Source organism: Trichosurus vulpecula, chromosome 2 (genome assembly GCF_011100635.1).
Source record: "Trichosurus vulpecula isolate mTriVul1 chromosome 2, mTriVul1.pri, whole genome shotgun sequence".
NCBI classification, from domain to species: domain Eukaryota; kingdom Metazoa; phylum Chordata; class Mammalia; order Diprotodontia; family Phalangeridae; genus Trichosurus; species Trichosurus vulpecula.
In genome coordinates this window covers 7,246,866-7,265,543 of record NC_050574.1, presented here as the reverse complement: position 1 = coordinate 7,265,543, position 18,678 = coordinate 7,246,866, and the positions used below count along the sequence as shown (strand labels likewise).

The 18,678-nt window shown below is 44.5% G+C and overlaps 1 protein-coding gene across 6 annotated transcripts in view; it reads right to left on the bottom strand.

Annotated features, from left to right (window-relative positions):
* Positions 1–18,678, bottom strand: part of LOC118837754 (zinc finger protein 883-like) — a 39,954-nt gene that overhangs the window by 12,442 nt on the left and 8,834 nt on the right. For 2 of the 6 annotated variants that reach the window (XM_036744832.1, XM_036744834.1), the window contains exons 3-5: positions 17,748–17,835; positions 12,972–13,048; positions 11,300–11,426 (exon numbers count right to left, since the gene is read on the bottom strand). The exons of 2 other annotated variants lie outside the window; for them this stretch is intronic. The gene's annotated coding sequence lies outside the window, so the exon portion shown is untranslated. The remainder of the gene's footprint in view (positions 1–11,299; positions 11,427–12,971; positions 13,049–17,747; positions 17,836–18,678) is intronic. 2 more of the 6 variants (XM_036744835.1, XM_036744833.1) reach the window with 1 other exon arrangement.

Below are 18,678 nucleotides of genomic sequence, written 5' to 3'. Positions count from 1 at the left end.
CTTTGGCACATGCACAGATACCCTGATGAGCAGAATGGCTTGGATTCAGTCACAGCCAAAGAGTGTGTGTGTGTGTGTGTGTGTGTGTGTGTGTGTCTGTGTGTTCTGGGAGGGGCAGTGAGGACAGGTACGGTTTTCTGCCTCTCCCAGCATTTTCTGGCTGGACACTTGAAGTTGGTAAGCAGTGCCATGGTGGAAGGACTGGTCCAACACACTTGCATGGCATCCTTACATACAGCTAGTGCTGCCTCTCCTTGCTGGGGGCTTTTTGGTGGGGCTGGGATAACACATGCCTGTTTGACCTTTTCCATAACCTCCACTGTAGGTCTGCTTCAGGGATGACTCACCCTCTGAGGTCTGCTCCAGCTCTAATAATTCTGATTCTATGGCAGTGACAATGCCTGTTGTGGTTGGGTCACTCAGTGGTCCGACTCTTCATGACCCCACGGACACAGTTCATGGGATTTTCTCAGCAAAGATACTGGAGTAGTTTGCCATTTTCTTCTCCAGTGTGGCCCCATTTTACAGATGAGGAAAAGAGGCAAAGAGATGAAGTGACTTGTCCAGGGTCACACAGCTGGCTAGTGTTTGAGGCTAGATTTGAATTCAGGTCTTCCTGACTCCTGGGTTAACACTCTTTACACTACACTCCCTAGCTGCCCCTGACAGCCAACCATTTTAAGGATCATTGCACAGACTCATCAGAGAGAAGAGAGAAGCTACCCCAGATGGCAATCCTTACAACTTTTGGAGCATTTCTCAGGTAATTCAGACTAGACCACAACTGCCCTCCATGTTTTCTGGTGGGAGTTACTCAAAGTCTCACGTGTCCAGTGGGAAGATTTTCTCATCTCTATCAACAGAGAAGATCCCCAGTTAGGATAAGCCAGATCAAGTTCTGTGCCCTCCAACCTCATTTAAACCAGGCACACTATTGCACAGAATTCCCAGGAATATTTGTCTGATGAGAATGGGGGGAGGAGGGCTGCTAAAGAAACTTCTATGAACTGGGTTCATTTCCTTGTTCTGCAGGAGCTCCTGATTACAACCAATACAAGGGTCTAGAAAGTTCTGTCCATGTTGGCCATTAAAACTTCACAAATGGTCCCCTTCCCACCTTCCCAGTCTGCTTCCTACTTCCCCCAAGACCCCCTGCCATGAATCCAGCAAGACTACGTGACTTCTGCTCCTCATTCATCACCCTCCTCTCCCTGTTCTGGGGAGAATGGGAGCTTTTTGAGCTTTTTACGTGTGTGTGTACATGTGTGTGTGTGTGTGTGTGTGTGTTTATAAGAGAGACAGAGTCAGAGAGACAGAGAGAGAGAGTTAGAGTCTGGGCCTGAGACCCTGTGGCAGTCTGGGGAAGATTGTAAAGCAAATGCTTATAAATCCTAGCTGTGTGACTCTAGACAAGTCACTAGACCTGTTTCTCTCAATTATAAAGTGGGCAGAATAACGGCACCTCCCTCCAAAGGCTGCTCTGAGAATTCCACTGGCCAACTGCTTGGCAGTGCCAGGCACATGGTGTGATATAAATGCTAGTTTTTTTTGTTCTTATTTCTCTCCAGGAAGTTCTTGGGACTTCTGGGCTGAGGAATTCCCCAACACCAGACACTGCTTCAACTTTCAACGCCAGTGCAGTGTTTGGAACACACAGATAAGGAAACTGAGTCTAAGAGATCAAGTGACCTGACACAGCTGATGGGCATTTGAACTCAGGTCTAGCTGACTGAGAGCAGCACTATCCACTGCACGACCCAGCTGCTTCCCTTCATGGAGATGACTGAGAGTCAGCTACAAAAAAGCAGGCCCAGAACTGAGGGATAGTCACTCCCTGGGGGACCGAGGTGGGCATGGGGAAAAGAGACCAGGGCAGACCAGAGGAAGGACTTTAAGAGGCAGCCACAGATTCCCTGGCTCTGGGGTCTCCAGGCCCTGCCCACTGGGCACTTAGAAGTTGATAATCATTTCAGATGCTGTGAACCCCCAATAAGATCCAAAGCCTGAACTAATCAATCAGACTGCTTTGCTTTGCTCCCAAAATGCCTTTTCCTGTGTCAGCAACTTCAAAGACCAGATAAGGTTCATAAGGAGTGTTCTTCCTGTGGGTAACCACTAAATGATAGGCTACAATACAGGGACTTCTCTTATCTTGATATCCTAGAGGCATTTGCTTATACTGGAGAAATGAGGCAGTCTTGGGATCCTAATTTCTAACTGACACTACTTTGTCCAGTGTGTTGTCTTATTGGATTTAAATCTTATTCAGCTAAGAACCTTCCTTTCACACTATATGGAGGCCATAAATTGGAGTTGGGATTGTTCTAAAGCAAATTTAAACCTTCTCATTCTTTTACCAGTCAGATGTTTCCTCTGACTCCATGATCATGTATCTCCTAGGTTTGAGGAATAAATAAGATAAATATATACCGACTAGACTGTTTGACTCTTGACCAAACTTTCAAGTTGACAAAGTGAAGCTGAGCTGGGGCAGAGAGGGGTCACAGCCCCAAGGCTCCTAGGTTCTTAGATGAAGGAGGAACCTCAGAGATCACCAACTTCCATGCCCCATCAGCCAATAAGGCTGAACAGGCCAATCCATCAATAAGCATCCATTAGTGGTACAGTGGGCCCAGTGCCTGCTCTGGAGTCAGGGAGACCTAAGTTGATATTGCAACCTCTGACACTAGCTGTGTGACCCTGGGTAAGTCACTTAACTCTATTTGCCTTTGTTTCCTCATCTCTAAAAACGACCTGGAGGAGATGGCAATTCACTCTGGTATTTTTTCCAAGAAGACCCAAAATGACTCACAAACAGTCAAGCATGACTGAAAACCTTTAAACCTGGAAAAAAATAAGCATCTATTGTGTGCCATGTAGTGTGCTAAGGCCAACACAGCTTCTTGGAAGAGTCTTTAAAAAGGGGCTAGTGCTAGAGGGAGAGAAGGAGGGTATTTTATGTTTGTTCATTTAAAGATTCTAGGAGAGAATGACTAGGAGGCCTGAGCCTATCCCAGAGAGAAGGGCAGAGCACAGAGGAGTGGGGAATGAAAAGCCCCCACAGGAATCTAATTGCCTGGGGAATCGGAGCAGGGGAGAAAGTTGGTGGTCGGATGAGGATTCATTCAGGTCCCCAAAATGTGTTGGAAGGATTCTCCCAATTAGGCCTGGGCCCCAGCATGGGCTGGGGTTCTGTCCAAGGTAGGACAGCAGCACGGAACCAGGAAATTGAGAGGGGACAGATATGGTTTAACAGGCTGGAGTCCACGTTTCAAGTGGCCAGCTCTAAAAGGACTCTAAGCTGAGCCAAGAGGGGCCTCAGAGCTCCAGGCCCTTATTTTGCCTGAAGAAACAAGGCTCAGAGTGGTCAGTGACTGGCCCATGGTCACAGGGGCATTAAGGAACAGCCTGGATTCCAGCCTGGGTCACAGAGTTACACCACTAGGGAACTCCAAGATCACTTTCTGACCTCCATCCTACTCTCACCTTACATGAGGGTTTTTGTTTTTTTTTTTCTGAGCATTCACAGGAATGCACATATATCTGAAACCTGAAAGGTCACCAAGTCTACCCTCACATTTTACAGAAGAGAACACAGAGGCTCAGGGACTTAGCAGCCAAGGTTAAGTGGGGAGAGCCTGGAGTCAGACCTGAGAAAATCCTCCCTCTGACATGTCCTGACTAAGACTCTGGTAAAATCACTGCACCTCTCAGCCTCAGTTCCCTCATTTGTCAAATGGGGATGACAGCCCCTTTCTGGCAGGGCTGTTGTGAGGATCAAAGAGATCACACATGTAAAGCACTGTATACAGTCTGGTAGTGGGACTGGGGAAGCTGGATTCGAACCCAGATCCTGAATCCAAACACACAGCTCTTCCCTGCCTCTACCAGGTAGCCTCTCAGCATGGGGGAGGGTACAGGCTGCTGAAGTTTTCTCTTGGGAGGAAAGGAGAAGGATTCTTGTGGGGGAGGGGGAGGGCATAAGACAAAAGGATTGTGAAAAATCCTTCATTTCCTGGTTCCAAGGTGGTCTAACTACAAGACCAGGTTGGGGGACGGCAGATAGCTGCCAGGCCACCCAGGCTAGGGTTTGGGAGGGGGTTGGGGGTCACCTGAGATGCACACATACTTTCTCTGACCAAAGATTCCAGGTCCTCTGATGTCTTCTCCATCAGGCTAAAGAGTGGAATAAAGACAGAGACTGACTGCTCCCTGGAATCTGTCCTCCAACCTTCCAGAGCTCCCAATATTTATCTCCCTTCTCCCTCCACTCCTTTGCTTTCAGAGCCAGGGGAACTAAAACTTGGTTCCTCCCTACCCTGCCTCCTCCCAGCCTAGGTATGTGGAGGTGTGGTGGGGGAGGGCCTTATGTCCAAAGCTTCCATTATCCAGCCAGTGTTAGTTAAGTGGCCTGTGCTCAGTGCTACTGTCCCTGCCCCAATAATGCAGAAATGCCTCCAAGTAAATATGCCTCTTTCCTTGTTGTGGGGAATCTGATCTCAGTTCACCCCCCTCAGACTTAATCAGATTTAGGACTCCCCAGAGATATGAGTTATTCTTCTCTGCTTCAGAAGAGACAAAGAGCTGTAGCCTGCCTCATCTCTCTCCTCATTCTAGTCTAGCCTCAAAGGCATTTTCCTAAAGTGCAGGTCTGATCATGTCAGCCCCCTCTCCCACTTAATAAACTCCAGTGGCTCCCTACTGCTTCCCTCAGGAGTAAATACAAAATGCTCTGCTTGGCACCCAAAGCCCTGCCTAATTTAGCCCTCTGCTACCCTTCCTGCCTTCTCACTCCTTTCTCCCCATATGTACTCTTCAGTCTGGTGACAGTGGTCTCCTGGAGGTTTCATTCATAAGACCTTCCAGCTTTCAGACCCTCCAGTTCTCAGCTCCCAGCATTTTCTCTGGCTGTCCCCAAGTTTGGGACACTCTCCCTCCTCTGCTCTACCAGTCACCTTCCTGGCTCCCTTCAAGGCCCAGTTAAAATCCCCCCTTCTCGGCGGGCAGCTCACACTACTCCCTGCTTTCCGGCTGCCATCTTGGGAAATGAGAGGGATTCAAGAGAGAGCTGGGAAGACTTCTGTGGTCTGAGGCAGGAGGACATGAGCAGAACCAGGAGGACAATTTCTGCTCTGCTGACAGCACTGCAGAGGACAACCTACATCTAAAAGGGTAAAGCTTGCTTGCTAGTCCCTCTAAAAACCTATAAAAAATGGCTCTGAACCAATTCTAGAATTGCAGAACCCACAAAACAGCAAAGGGAAGCAGGGTTCCAGCCCAGGATAGCCTGGATGGTCTCTGGGTGAGGTCTATCCCATACGGAGCTGGGAGCTGGGAGCGGAGTGGAGCCGGGGCCAGCGTGACCAGCACAGACCAACCAGACCAGGAGCCGGGAGGAGCGGACCCTAGCGCCCTGAATCAGTGAGCTGCAGCAGTTACCAGACTTCTCAACCCACAAACACCAAAGACAGTGGAGAAGGTTAGTGGGCAAGGCTGTGGGAGTGGAAGCAGTTCCTGGTTGGGCCACCGCCTCCGGGGCAGCGGAGGTGGGGCAGCTACAGCTGCAGTTGCTTTCAGCCCCAAGCCCACCTGGTGGGAGGAATTAAGTGGCGGATCAGAACAGGAGTGCACAGCCTCCTGAAGATCTAAGTCCATTCCGGATTGAGGGTTCTTGGGGAAGGAGGAGTGCTGGTGTGGCAGAGCTAGCGCATCCCTCTAAACGTGGAACATAGAACTCTTTAACTACAAGCAGTCATACCCCGCTAAAAAACTCAAGGGTGAAGTTAGTTCATTGGGAATACGGCCAGGCAGCGAAAACACACCCAGATTCAGCCTCAGACTTTAGATTCTTTCTTTGCTGACAAAGAAGACCAAAACATACCGCCTAAAGAAGTCAACAAAGTGCAAGAGCCTAAACCAAAAGCCTCCAAGGAAAACATGAACTGGTCCCAGGCCATGGAAGAGCTCAAAAAGGATTTGGAAAAGCAACTTAGAGAAGTAGAGGAAAAACTGGGAAGAGAAATGAGAAGGATGCGAGAAAACCATGAAAAACAAGTCAATGACTTGCTAAAGGTGACCCAACAAAATACTGAAAAATACACTGAAGAAAACAACACCTTAAAAAACAGACTAACTCAAATGGCAAAAGAGCTCCAAAAAGCCAATGAGGAGAAGAATGCCTTGAAAGGCAGAATTAGCCAAAGGAAAAGGAGGTCCAACGGACCACTGAAGAAAATACTACTTTAAAAATTAGATTGGAGCAAGTGGAAGCTAGTGACTTGATGAGAAATCAAGATATTATAAAACAGAACCAAAGGAATGAAAAAACGGAAGACAATGTGAAATATCTCATTGGAAAAACCACTGACCTGGAAAATAGATCCAGGAGAGATAATCTGAAAATGATTGGACTACCTGAAAGCCATGATCAAAAAAAGATCCTAGATATCATCTTTCAAGAAATTATCAAGGAGAACTGCCCTGATAGTCTAGAGCCACAGGGCAAAATAGAAATTGAAAGAATCCATCGATCACCTCCTCAAATAGATCCCAAAAAGAAATCTCCTAGGAATATTGTCACCAAATTCCAGAGCTCCCAGATCAAGGAGAAAATATTGCAAGCAGCCAGAAAGAAACAATTTGAGTATTGTGGAAACACAATCAGAATAACCCAAGATCTGGCAGCTTCTACATTAAGAGATCGAAGGGCTTGGAATATGATATTCTGGAGGTCAATGGAGCTAGGATTAAAACCTACAATCACCTACCCAGCAAAACTGAGTATCTCATGCTCCAAGGCAAAATATAGACTTTCAATAAAATAGAGGACTTTCAAGCTTTCTCAGTGAAAAGACCAGAGCTGAATAGAAAATTTGACTTTCAAACACAAGAATCAAGAGAAGCATGAAAAGGTAATCAAGAAATAGAAATTGCAAGGGACTTACTAAAGTTAAACTGTTTTGTTTACATTCCTACATGGAAAGATAACATGTATGATTCATGAGACCTCAGTATTAGGGCAGCTGAAGGGAATATGCATGTATATATATATGTTTATGTATATATAAGTAAATGTGTATGTATGTATATATCTATGTGTGTGTATATATATATATATATAGAGAGAGAGAGAGAGAGCAGACACAGGGTGAGTTGAAGATGAAGGGAAGATATCTAAAAGAAATAAAATCAAATTAAGGGATAAGAGAGGATTATATTGAGAGAGGGAGATAGGGAGAGATAGAATCGGGTGGATTATGTCACATAAAGGTGGCAAGAGGAAGCAGTTCTGGGGGAGGAGGGGAGAAGGCAGGTGAGGGGAGAATGAGTGAATCTTGCTCTCATCAAATTTGGCCTGAGGAGGTAATACCATACATACTGAATTGTGTATCTTACCCCACAGGAAAGAAGAGGGAAGAAGATAAAAAAAAGGGGGGGGATGATGGAGGGGAGGGCAGATGGGGGGAGGAGGTAATCAAAAACAAACACTTTTGAAAGGGGACACGGTCAAGGGAGAAAATTCAATAAAGGGGGATGGGTTGGGAACGAGCAAAATATAGTGAGTCTTTCACAACATGAGTATTGTGGAAGGGTTATACATAATGATACACATGTGGCCTATGTTGAATTGCTCGACTTCTTAGGGAGGGTGGGTGGGAAGGGAAGAGTGGAGAGAATTTGGAACTCAAAGTTTTAAAAACAAATATTAAAAAAAAAAAGTTTTTACATGCAACTAGAAAATAAGATACACTGGCAATGTGGCGTAGAAATTTATCTTGCCCTACGAGAAAGGAAGGGAAAAGATGATGGGAGGGGAGTGGGGTGACAGAAGGGAGGGCTGACTGGGGAACAGGGCAACCCAAATATACGCCATCTTGGAGTGGGGGGAGGGTAGAAATGGGGAGAAAATTTGTAATTCAAACTCTCGTGAAAATCAATGCTGAAAACTAAATATGTTAAATAAATAAATTTAATTTAAAAAAAAAGAAATAAGAAACAGAAAAAAAAAATCCCCCCTTCTACAGGAAGCTTCTCCAACCACTCTTTCTTCCACTGTTAGTTATTTCCTGTTTATCCTCTAAATATCTCACAGTGTAAGCATTTACATATTGTCTCCCCCAGGTGACTGTGTGCTGCCTAAGGGCAGGGACTGTCCTTTGTCTCTTTTTGTATCCCTGGTGCTTAGCCCTGTGCCTGGCACATTGTTGTAGGTCAGTCTTGTTTGACTCTCCCTTACCCTGTGGACCACAACCCACCAACAGTGTCCACAGCATTTCCTGGCAAATAATCTGGGGTGCTTTGCCATTTCCTTCTCCAATGGATTAAGGTCAACAGAGTTAAGTGACATACTTAGGGTCACACACTAGTAAGGATGGGGAAGGACAGAGATGCGCAAGGGCTTCTACTAAGAAAAAGTTAGGGATTCCAGAGATGAATTATGAATGAATAAAAGTATGGCCTTCCTCTAGTTATGGCTCATCCTATGAATAAATACAGGGCAATGAAGGATCATGACTCAGAACACCAAGTGAAAAGGGAAATTTTGTAAATTCTTGGGAATCGTAAAAAATCAGGCAAAGTCTAATAAATTCTTTAACTGCTCAGAAGTTCAATAATAGAAAAAAGAAAACTAAAATAAAATACAGATAAATAAAATAAAATGCAGATTACAAATAGAAGATAAATCAGATGTCATCAAAGTGACAAAAAAGTGGAAAGAGCTTTTTACCTACATGAAAGTGAGTTGCTCTAAAATAACACAACTTCCAAAAAAGTGAATCCTATCAGTGTGCCAGAAATGGAAGATGACTTGGAAGAGTATCAAATGCCAAGTGCATTGGCTGAACATGTGTTCTCCATGTACCACGCTGGAGAAATAGATGAGCCTGCCCAAGTATCAAAAGCTTTACGTTAGCACCATTCTCTTGTATCATATCCATCCCTCTGCCTCTTGACTCCTGATTGCCAAAGTTCTCGAGTTCTAGCTGCATATTGAAATAATTTAATTTGTTAATAAAGTATCTCCTTCCTCTTCTGATAATCCCCTGAGAATAAGGTTAATTTGTTAATAAAGTATCTCCTTCCTCTTCTGATAATCCCCTGAGAATAAGGTTCTAGCACTACCAAGCCTCTCCCCGACCTGCTTCCTCTATATCACTTCTTCCTTTCAGGACTCACTTGGATGTGATAATTTCTCCATTTTACCTCTCCTTACCCAATTTTATTTTTTAGAATCACCCCATCATACTTACCTCAGCCCAAGCTTTCCCTTCAAACTACCCAGGTAATGATGACATTCTTAAAAGGACTGGTTACATTTTCACATATTAAAAGTGAACAGTTTGACCAATTCAGTCCTTTATAACTGGTCTTACTAGTTTTAAACCTTGTTTCTCATGGATCTTCTATGGCCAATTTTCCACTGGGTTCTGGACTTTTTGTCAGAAATACCTGAATGCCCTTCAATTCATTTTACATGTCCAATTTCTTTTTCATTCAGGATTATACTCAGCTTTGCTAAGTAAGTTATTTTTGATTGAAACAACAGCTCCCTTGTTCTATGAAATATAATATCCCAAGACCTGAGGTCTTTTCATGTAGAAGCTGCTAAATCTTGGGTTTTCCTGATTGTTTAAACTGCTTTTCTTTTCCTGTTGCGTCTAGTATGTTCTCCTTAACCTGGGAACTTTGAAGCTTGGCTATGATGTAACTATGAGCTTTTATATTGGTATCTCTTTCGGGGAGTAAACAATCAAATTTTTTTCTATTTGTACTTTACCCTCTTGTTCTAGAATTTCAGGGCAATTTTCTTTAATAATTTCTTACCATATATTAGTTAGACTCTTTATTGGATCATAACTTCCAAGTAACCCAACAATTCATATGTTGCCTCACCTTGAACACAAGTCCATTATCACCTGTTTTACTCAAGAGATTTCCACTTTTTGTTTTTTTTTTTAATTCTTTTGGTTTAGTTTTAGTATTTCTTGGTGTCTTCTAACTTAGTTAGCTTCCTCTTCCCAGATTCAAATAATGAAGAAGTTAATTTCTCCTTTAAGTTTTTTGGATCTCCATTTCTGGTTGGTGGACTTTCTTTCCATAATTTTCTTTGGTAACTTTATTTATGTGATTTTTGAAGTCTCTGTTTTTTTTCAAGAAGGCTTTTTGGCCTTGTGGCCATTAGACATCCTCTTTAAAGTGGAAATGGCTTTCTTAACCTCACCTTCTTCCTCTGAGAATGAACCCAGATTGTCTCAATCCCAATAGTTGCTACCTTGGGTTGGGTTCTTTTTTAGTTTTATTTTAAGCCACTTATTATTGTCAAGTTCTAGTCCTCAGCTGTGGGGGATGATACACTAGGCATCAGGGCCTTCTTAATGTTATTTCCCAAGATGTGTCTGAAGGCCCAACCTTGGGCACTCTTCTCTACTCCTGAGTCATGGCCGGGGACCCCAGCCACACTGTCAGAGCAAATGCTCCCACTCCCTGCAGTCTGCAATAGTAAACCTCAACTCACTCCTGTACTCAAGAACTATAACCAGGGACTCTGTTCTCCTATACATGCCCACAGTTAGCAAGGGACCTGCCTCTCTACTAAAGCACACACTAGCCCACTCCTGCTTACAGCCTGGGTCTATGTCTGGTCAGCACAACTGGGCCTGGTGACCAGCCACAGCCAAGGGTCCTTCAATACTGCCCCTCAGTTGTCTGAATCGGGACCACCCATACTATCACTGAGGTGAAACCTCTTGAAGCTGAGCCCAACCCAGCTGCCCCAGAGTTTACTGTTTCTTGATTTGGCAGAGTCTGTCTCTACGTGTTTGCACTTCAATTGGGCCAAACCTCTACCCAGGAAGGTCAGATCCTTCCCTAGGTGCTGTCAAGTTGTCATAAGAAGATAACTTCTGGATTTTTCACCATTTCTGCTGCTCAAAATTTACTTTGAGGCAAATTCTTTCTTTTTGGGGAGAAGATTCTTGGGGAGCCAAGTACTTCCTGTCTTGTTCTGCCACCTTCCCAGAATTGCCTCTTATTCTTTTTAGCATGATATATTCAAAGACCTTGTCAGACATCTAGACCAAGAGGAATGTGTCATCTGTGTCAGCTACCTGGCTGATGGCAAATTATTTCACTTCAAAAGGCTACAAGCCAAGACCAAAATGGATGGAGAGTTGGTGCAGGAAGATGACTGTGTACTCAATGAAGCTTCTGAGGCTGAGATGCAACAAATCAACTCTACTGCTTCTACTGCTTTTGGCCTAATAATTAACACCAAGGAAAGGAAGGAATTGGTCCTTACCCAGGGAGAGAAGGTTCTGGATATTCTCCAACATGACCTCCTTGTAAAGCTCTTCCTGAGAATGGTACAAGAGGCACGACTCCTCCTCAGGGAAGTCCACGACCACATCCCTGAATGTCACCAATTCCTAAACCATCAAAAGTCATGTGATTTAGAGCTGAAAGAGACTCCAGATTTCACCCTCGTCTACTGAGAAGAGGAAACTGTAGCCCAGGGAAGAGATTTGTCTAAAACTCGTATAACCTTCCGGGTATCAGAGCCAACACCTGAAACCAGTCACTAAGAGCCCACTGGAATACGGAGAAAAGCATTTTGCATTTGAATGAGAATCATGTTGGAGTTATAAAAGCTGAAAAACTCTTTTACTATACAATGCTACACCCAATGGGATTAGGAAGATGTTATGATGTGCTCCATCAGCAAGGTACAAGAATCTGTCCAGGAGAAAAAGAGAACGTCATGTGAAATTCCTGTCCACCAGAAGTGTATAAGTGATAATATTAAGAAAACCCTATGAAGGGTTTATGAGAACCTGGCAAGTACTATGTATTCTGGGGTTAAAAAAGATACCATTAACAGTGATCACTGAGGAGAGAAGAAAGAAATTATCTAGTAAATTTCCTAAAAGTCTTAAACAGAATCTCAAGTAGATGAAAGCATGAAAAGAATTCCAAAGAGGGATTCCTCACAATCTGTCCTCAGGAGTGGTGTAAGACTCCTTCTAGCCAACCACGTGAAGAAGATTTCTCTGTTCTTATACTGAGGGTTTGAGCTGACACTAAGTATGATTTATCATAATCAAAAACATCTGCTGGCATTGCTTTAACTTGTTCATGAAATATATTCATTCATTTAATATTTAATTACAGAGAAATAAGAGTAACTGTGGGGGAAGGAAGGTTCCATCGTTCAGTAAAAATGTAATATTTGATCAACTGGGATTGGAGAGTAAGCAAATGCATGACATTGAGTTTATTTATGAAAAGTAACTTATGTAAAGACAACGCTGGAAGTCTTTAACACTGGGAATCAGGAGTCGAGAGGCAGACAATGTAATAGATAATAACATACAGGAGAGTGGCCCCACCTGCAAATCCTGTGACACTCTGGATGGGTCATCTATTTTACACCCTGCTACATGTAGAACACGTTTAGCCAATGCACTCAGTATTTCTTGAGACATCTCATTTATCTTCTGTTTATACTCTATATTTTACTTTTAGCTTCCTTTATTTCTACTATTGAACTTTTGAGCAATTAAAGATTTCTTAGACTTTTCCTGATTTTTTAGATTCCCAAGAATTCACAAAATTTCCCTTTCCACTTGGTGTTCTGAGTCATGATCCTCCATTGTATTCTGTTTATTCATAGGATGAACAATCACTATAGGAAGGCCATGCTTTTATTCACTGATAATTCATCTATTCAATACCTAACTTCTTATCAGAAGCACTTCTGTTTCTCTTTTCTTCTCTGTCCTCCCGCATTCTCTCTTCCCCACCATGGGGTGAGCTCATGTACTCCAACCCTGCATATAAGAAGAGGGTCAGCTCACACATCTCCGTATTTGCATCTGGCTGCCCTACTTTGGAACTCCTCACTGACTTTGCCGCCATGTCCCAGTGTCTGCTGTCTTTTCCCCCAATCTCTTCCTTTGGTGTGTTGTCCTCACCTTGAAACTGTAAATTCCGTGGGGACAGGACAGTCTTTCTTCTTTTCTATTTGAATCTCCACACCTTAACACAGGACCTGGCACAGAGAAAGTGCTTTTAACAAATGCTTATTGACACTGTCACCTCAGTATAGTTTTTTTTGCTTTAAAAGCCCATCACGACCTAGACATCCCCAACTTTTTTCAGTGTTTTTGTACCTTACTTCCTACCATGTTCTTTTCAATCTCCTTGATATGCCAGGAACAAGACCCTCCATCTCTAGGATCTTAAGCATTTTCTCTGGCTCTCCACAATGACTGGAATTCTTTGCCCTCTCATTTATACCTCCTGGATCCCTTCATCTCTCCACTAAAACTCCACCTTCTACAGGAAGCCTTTCCCAGCTCCTCTTCATTCTGGTGTCCTCTTTTTAATCATATCCCACTGACCTGTGTATAGTTCGTTCGTATATATTTGTGGGCTTTCTGTCACCCTCCTTAGACAGTGAGCTCCTTGGGGGCACACAATGCCTCTTCATGCATGGTGCCTACTAAGCACAGTGTCAGGCATATAGGAGGCACTTCATAAGTGTAGACTGAATAACTGCTTTCATTCTCTTCTCAGAACCTCTTCATGTGAACTTACAGTGCCTTCTTTCCTCCATTTTCTAAGAAAGTAGGAGCCTTGTTTTGTCAAAGGCCAACCAGGTAAATGGTCATTAGATCCCTGCCCCATCCTATCCTCCCCACCAGTTAGCACAGTCATTCCCCACACCAAGTTACCTCACATTTTTAACCTTTCTCTATTAGCTGGTACCTTTCCTACTGCCTTCAAACATACCCATCTCCCCCTTCCTAAAGGAAACCATCCCTAAACCCTCACCACCCTTTGAACAATCATTCTATCTCACTTCCTTTCCTCAGTCAAACTCCTTGAAACATCTGGCTGAATTTTCTGCTTTGCTCTCTCACTCCTTAGCTGTTACTCACTTGTTTCAGTTGTGTCTGACTCTTCTAGATCTCACCTGAGGTTTTCTGAGCAAAGATCCAGGAGTGGTTTCCCATTTCCTGCTTACGCTAATTTTAAAGATGATAAACTGAGGCAAACAGAGTTGATTGACTTAAGTGACTCAGGATCACTCAGCTAGTAATTGTCTGAGGCCATATCTGAACACATGAAGATGAGTCTTCCCAATTCCAAGCCCAGTGCTCTATCCAATGGATCACCTTGCTGTCACCCCCTCACTCCTTTATCCTTAACAACTTGGCTTTCTTTTTCCATTTCCTGAAAGTGCTCTCTCCCAAGTTAGCACTGAGGCTTTAACTGCAAAATCTGATGGTTTTTTCTCAGTTCCCTTCCTAACTCACCTTTACATCATGCAATATTCTTGACTATCCACCTTGTATAAGAAGCCCATCTTGGTCCATTTTCTCTCTTTGGTTTCTTGAAATTTACCTTATACAATGTGCCTACTATGTGCCAGGCACAAGCACTTTACAAAAATTATCTCATCTGATCCTCACACTAACTCTGTTATGTAGGTCCTACTGCCACCATTTTACAGTAGAGAAAACTGAGACCAGCTCTCTAGGAAGTGTGTGAGGTCGGAGATATGAACTCAGCTTTTCCTGAATCCAGGCCTAGAACTCTATCCACTACACCTCCGAACTTCTGATCATGGAAGTAGATATGTATGTACACACGTACGTACATATGTATGTATGTATGTCAATAGTTTCCAAATTGTCCCCTGCTTTCCTTTTCCATTCTTGGTACCCCAAGAGCCCGTGAGTTGCTTGGATCACACCAAGTGCTTAATAAAAGCCCAGTGATTTGCTGACTTGACTAAAGCCACTGGAAAGTGAGCTCCTTGGGACGAGGGGCTGCTCACTTTGCTTTGTATGCCCAGCACTTAGCAGGGTGCCTGGCACACAATCAATGCTTGTTGACTTACCATGAGTGAGATCATGGGGACTGGAGCCATTCTCTTATTTTCTGCATTCCAACATCTAACAATATCAACTGTATTCAAGGAAGGGGAACCATTCTGAATCAAGGTGGGGGTCTGTTGAGACTGATTGTCTCAAACATGTAAATGCCATGTGATAATTGAGGGGGAATTCTGTAACTTTCCTAAATGACTTCACTACTTTCTTTAGGCAACCTCGTTCCCAGGCTGGTAAGATTTCATGACCTTGGTCAAATGAAAGTTCCAAGGTATCTACCTGCTGAGTCCCAAAAGACCTGCCCAGATACAGAGAATTTACAGGCTCCCTTGTCCACTTGGAATTACCTTTTCAAATTAACAAAAATCCCAACAACAACACAAAATCAGATTTGTAATGATGTAACCTTATTGTGGATCGAATAAAATCAATTCAGTTGATAGCAGTTCTTAATTTCTTGCCTAGAGAATTACATTATCCATTTATTGATTTGACACTCTAGACTGATGGCATTCAGACACCAGGACAGAGTCATTTTCACCCAATGACGCTCTTAATTCTCTTTACAATTTCTAAACGAACTGCTTTAATTTTAAGAATATTTTTCATTAAGGTATAATCCACCTGTAAAGGGTTAAACATCACAAGCATCCCAAGAGGAGAACACATGTGACATTAAATGAGACCATATTATAATCTAGTTTAGGACAAAAGTAGTTGCACTTGCGACCAAAATGTCACCATATAGGGCCCACTCCTTTGAGTTGGTCTACTGCCTGACTGTTATCAGGGCAGTCTTTCTACTCAGAAGCAGAAGGGAGAATGACAGTTAATGGACAGATGAGGGAGGAGGGGCTCTCAAGGGAAACTAATGTTTCACATTTTAGCTCAGGTACAATTTGAGCCTTGGGTGGAAGTTGGTGGACTAGGAGAAGGTCAAGGCAGAAGAGGGGTCATTCCTATGGCCATGGCATTGCAGCTGATGGAGACCAGGAATAGGAGTAGAGAGGAAGGCAGGGGCCTGAGTTTCTGGACCTGAGTGTTGAAGGGAGGAAGAGGTTGATCCTGGGGCCTCAGAAACCAGGCAGGGAGAGCCTCAGAAAGAGCTTAGACCACTGAGGCCCATGGGGCTTCTTCTGCTTTGAACATGGCCTGTTTTTCTTGGCAAGCTCTGCCTTGGACTCCTGTTCTTGCCAGACATCCCGGTTAGAAAAAGGAACCCTCTGAGATAACTGTCTCCTAGAAATCCAGTGCTGGGCTTGCAGGTGCCCGTTAGCTCTGAGGCAGGAGGTCAGATGGCCTCCCTGTACCCTAAGTGACTAACCTCCAAAGAACAGAAGTGGTCTTTGATGGCACCTTCATGCTATAATGCCTGCTTCATTCAGCCCTCTGGTCCTGACCCAGAGGCCCTGCTCTTCTGATTAGGGAGGCCTCTCAACCAGCCCAACCCTTACCCCCTTACTGGGGCTCTCTGGCCATCTTGATGCCACCCCTTCCCCATCTCTTTCTTCCTCTAACTCTAGGAAGCACTCACATCCAGCTCTTATCACTGAGTCTTTGATACAGCAAGTGGATAATGGTTTTCCAATGTGAATTTTTGAGGCAACATGACTGAGTCCATCGGATGCTTTACTGGTTCTTCTTATATCAATGTACTCAATGTCCACTTCAGTACCTCCCTTCCCCCAATCTCTCAGAGAAAACACCTAGGACTGACTTACTCTGCTGATTTTCTGTCTAAGATGGCATGAAGGGCTTAGAAAATGCTGATTAACTACCTGCCTAATCAAGCAGATATTGTTTTCTTTGGACTGGAAGAAGTAGCTATGCTAAAGACCTTTGTACCAGAATCTTCCAACTCTACCTCTAAATTCACATTTTTCCTTTCTATATCCCCTGACCTAAACTTATCCAAAATTTCTTTGTAAGCCTGCCTACAAGACCTCACCGATCTGACCCAAAGGACGGGTTCTATAGCTCAAGAGGAGAGTGTCTCTGTGTCCTCTGTGGAACTGTGAGACACACATGTCCATCACCTACTCCTGGAATGTGTCACGCTCCTGAGTGGACAAACGAACCACAGTTTACTGTCTGTCTATAACCTGGGCTCCCTTATTCTGGCTGTCCCTAACTGACCCTGACAATTCTTACAACAGGATTCAGTGAAATAATATTCATATGGTGCGTGGCACATAGTAGACATCATATGACCGGCCTCTTAACCCTTTGCTGTTTTCTTACACTATAGTCCTCTTCTCCTCTCTGACCTAGGGACACTGGCCTCCTGGATCATCTTTGGTCAAGATCCTCCTTCCCCTGACCCTGTGCCTTCCCAATGAGTGTCTCTCATGCTTAGAATGTCCTCCCCTTCACCTGGACCTCCTGGCTTCCTATCTCAGGCAACATCCCACCTGCAAACATGCTTTTCCTGGTCCCTGACACTGAGAGAGGCTTCCCTCTCTGGGTGCCTGTATAGAGCTTGTTTGGACACAGCTCATGAAATGTTCTCTCCCCCTTAAGAGTGTGAGCTCCTTGAGGGCAGGGACTGTCATTCTTTTCAACCTTCCTTTGTATCCCCAGTAGATTAACACCGTACTTGGCACAAAGGAGCCACATTCTAAATGCTTATTGACTTTACCTAAGAAATGGAATATGAGAGGGATTCAGAGACCTGGGAAGGCTTGTGTGGACTGAGGCAGGAGGAAATGAGCAGAGAACCAGGAGAACAATTTCTACTCTGCTGACAGCACTGCAAAGGACAACCTACATCTAACAGGATAAAGCTTCCTTGGCTCTCTTAGGGTCCAGGTTTGCTGATGTTGCTCAGGTCTGTGGATGGACTGCACTCACCTGGGATGAGGGTCTCCGGGTGCCAGGGGCCATTCCCTCTGGTTCTAAGCTCTCTCCCTGGAAAATGCTTTGGTCTCTGCAAAGTGACCTGGGGAGGGAAAAGAATCCCAGAGGGGGAGAGACATTGTCTTTGCTTTCTCTTCCTAGGGTAGATGCTGAGCTGCCAGGAATGACAGAGGGTGAGCTCTGAGAAGCGTTCCAAAGGCCCTGCCCTCCCCTTAGGGTAGAGGCTCTACCTCAGGAGGAGGGCCCCAAGGAGGGTCAGGCTTCGAAGTAAGCTAGGTCTGAGCAGGAAGAGGACTTGCCACACTCTCTAACTCCTTCCCTTCGACCTCATGCCCCTCCCCCATCCTCCTGCAGAGACCCAGGAGGCAGAAAGGGCTTGGGATGCAAGATGAGATGACACCAGTCAGACCCTCAATGACCCCAGACCCAGAGCTCTGCCTCCACCTGATGCTATGTGTGACATATGTAGGTCAGGTCACTGTGACCCAATGGTGAAACTGGGGATAGCACCCTAGGAGGTTTGGGATGTGACAGGGAGCCTGGAAAAGTAGCAGGGGTAACCCCCAGAGCCAGGACTAGGAGGGAAGCCTGCTCTTGGCAACCCTGGAGGACAGTCATCAAGAGGTCAGAGGGGGAAGAAGAGGCCCAAAGGAAAAGGAAGTCAGTAAAAGCAGGGTTTAGGGATGGGGCCTTGTTGAGACATACCTAACACCTGTATGTGCACAGTTGGCTCCCAGAAGACAGAGAGAGAGAACTCAGATCCTAGGACTTTTGCTTAAGCCTATTCCAGGTGGACTCTTCCGAACCCAGAAGTCCTGCCCTGCTCTCCCCTCAGTCTGGTGGAATGACCCTTCTTTTAACCTCCTGTACCAACAATGCCACTTGATGCTGCTGTGGCTGTGTAAGACCAATAGCACCAGCACAC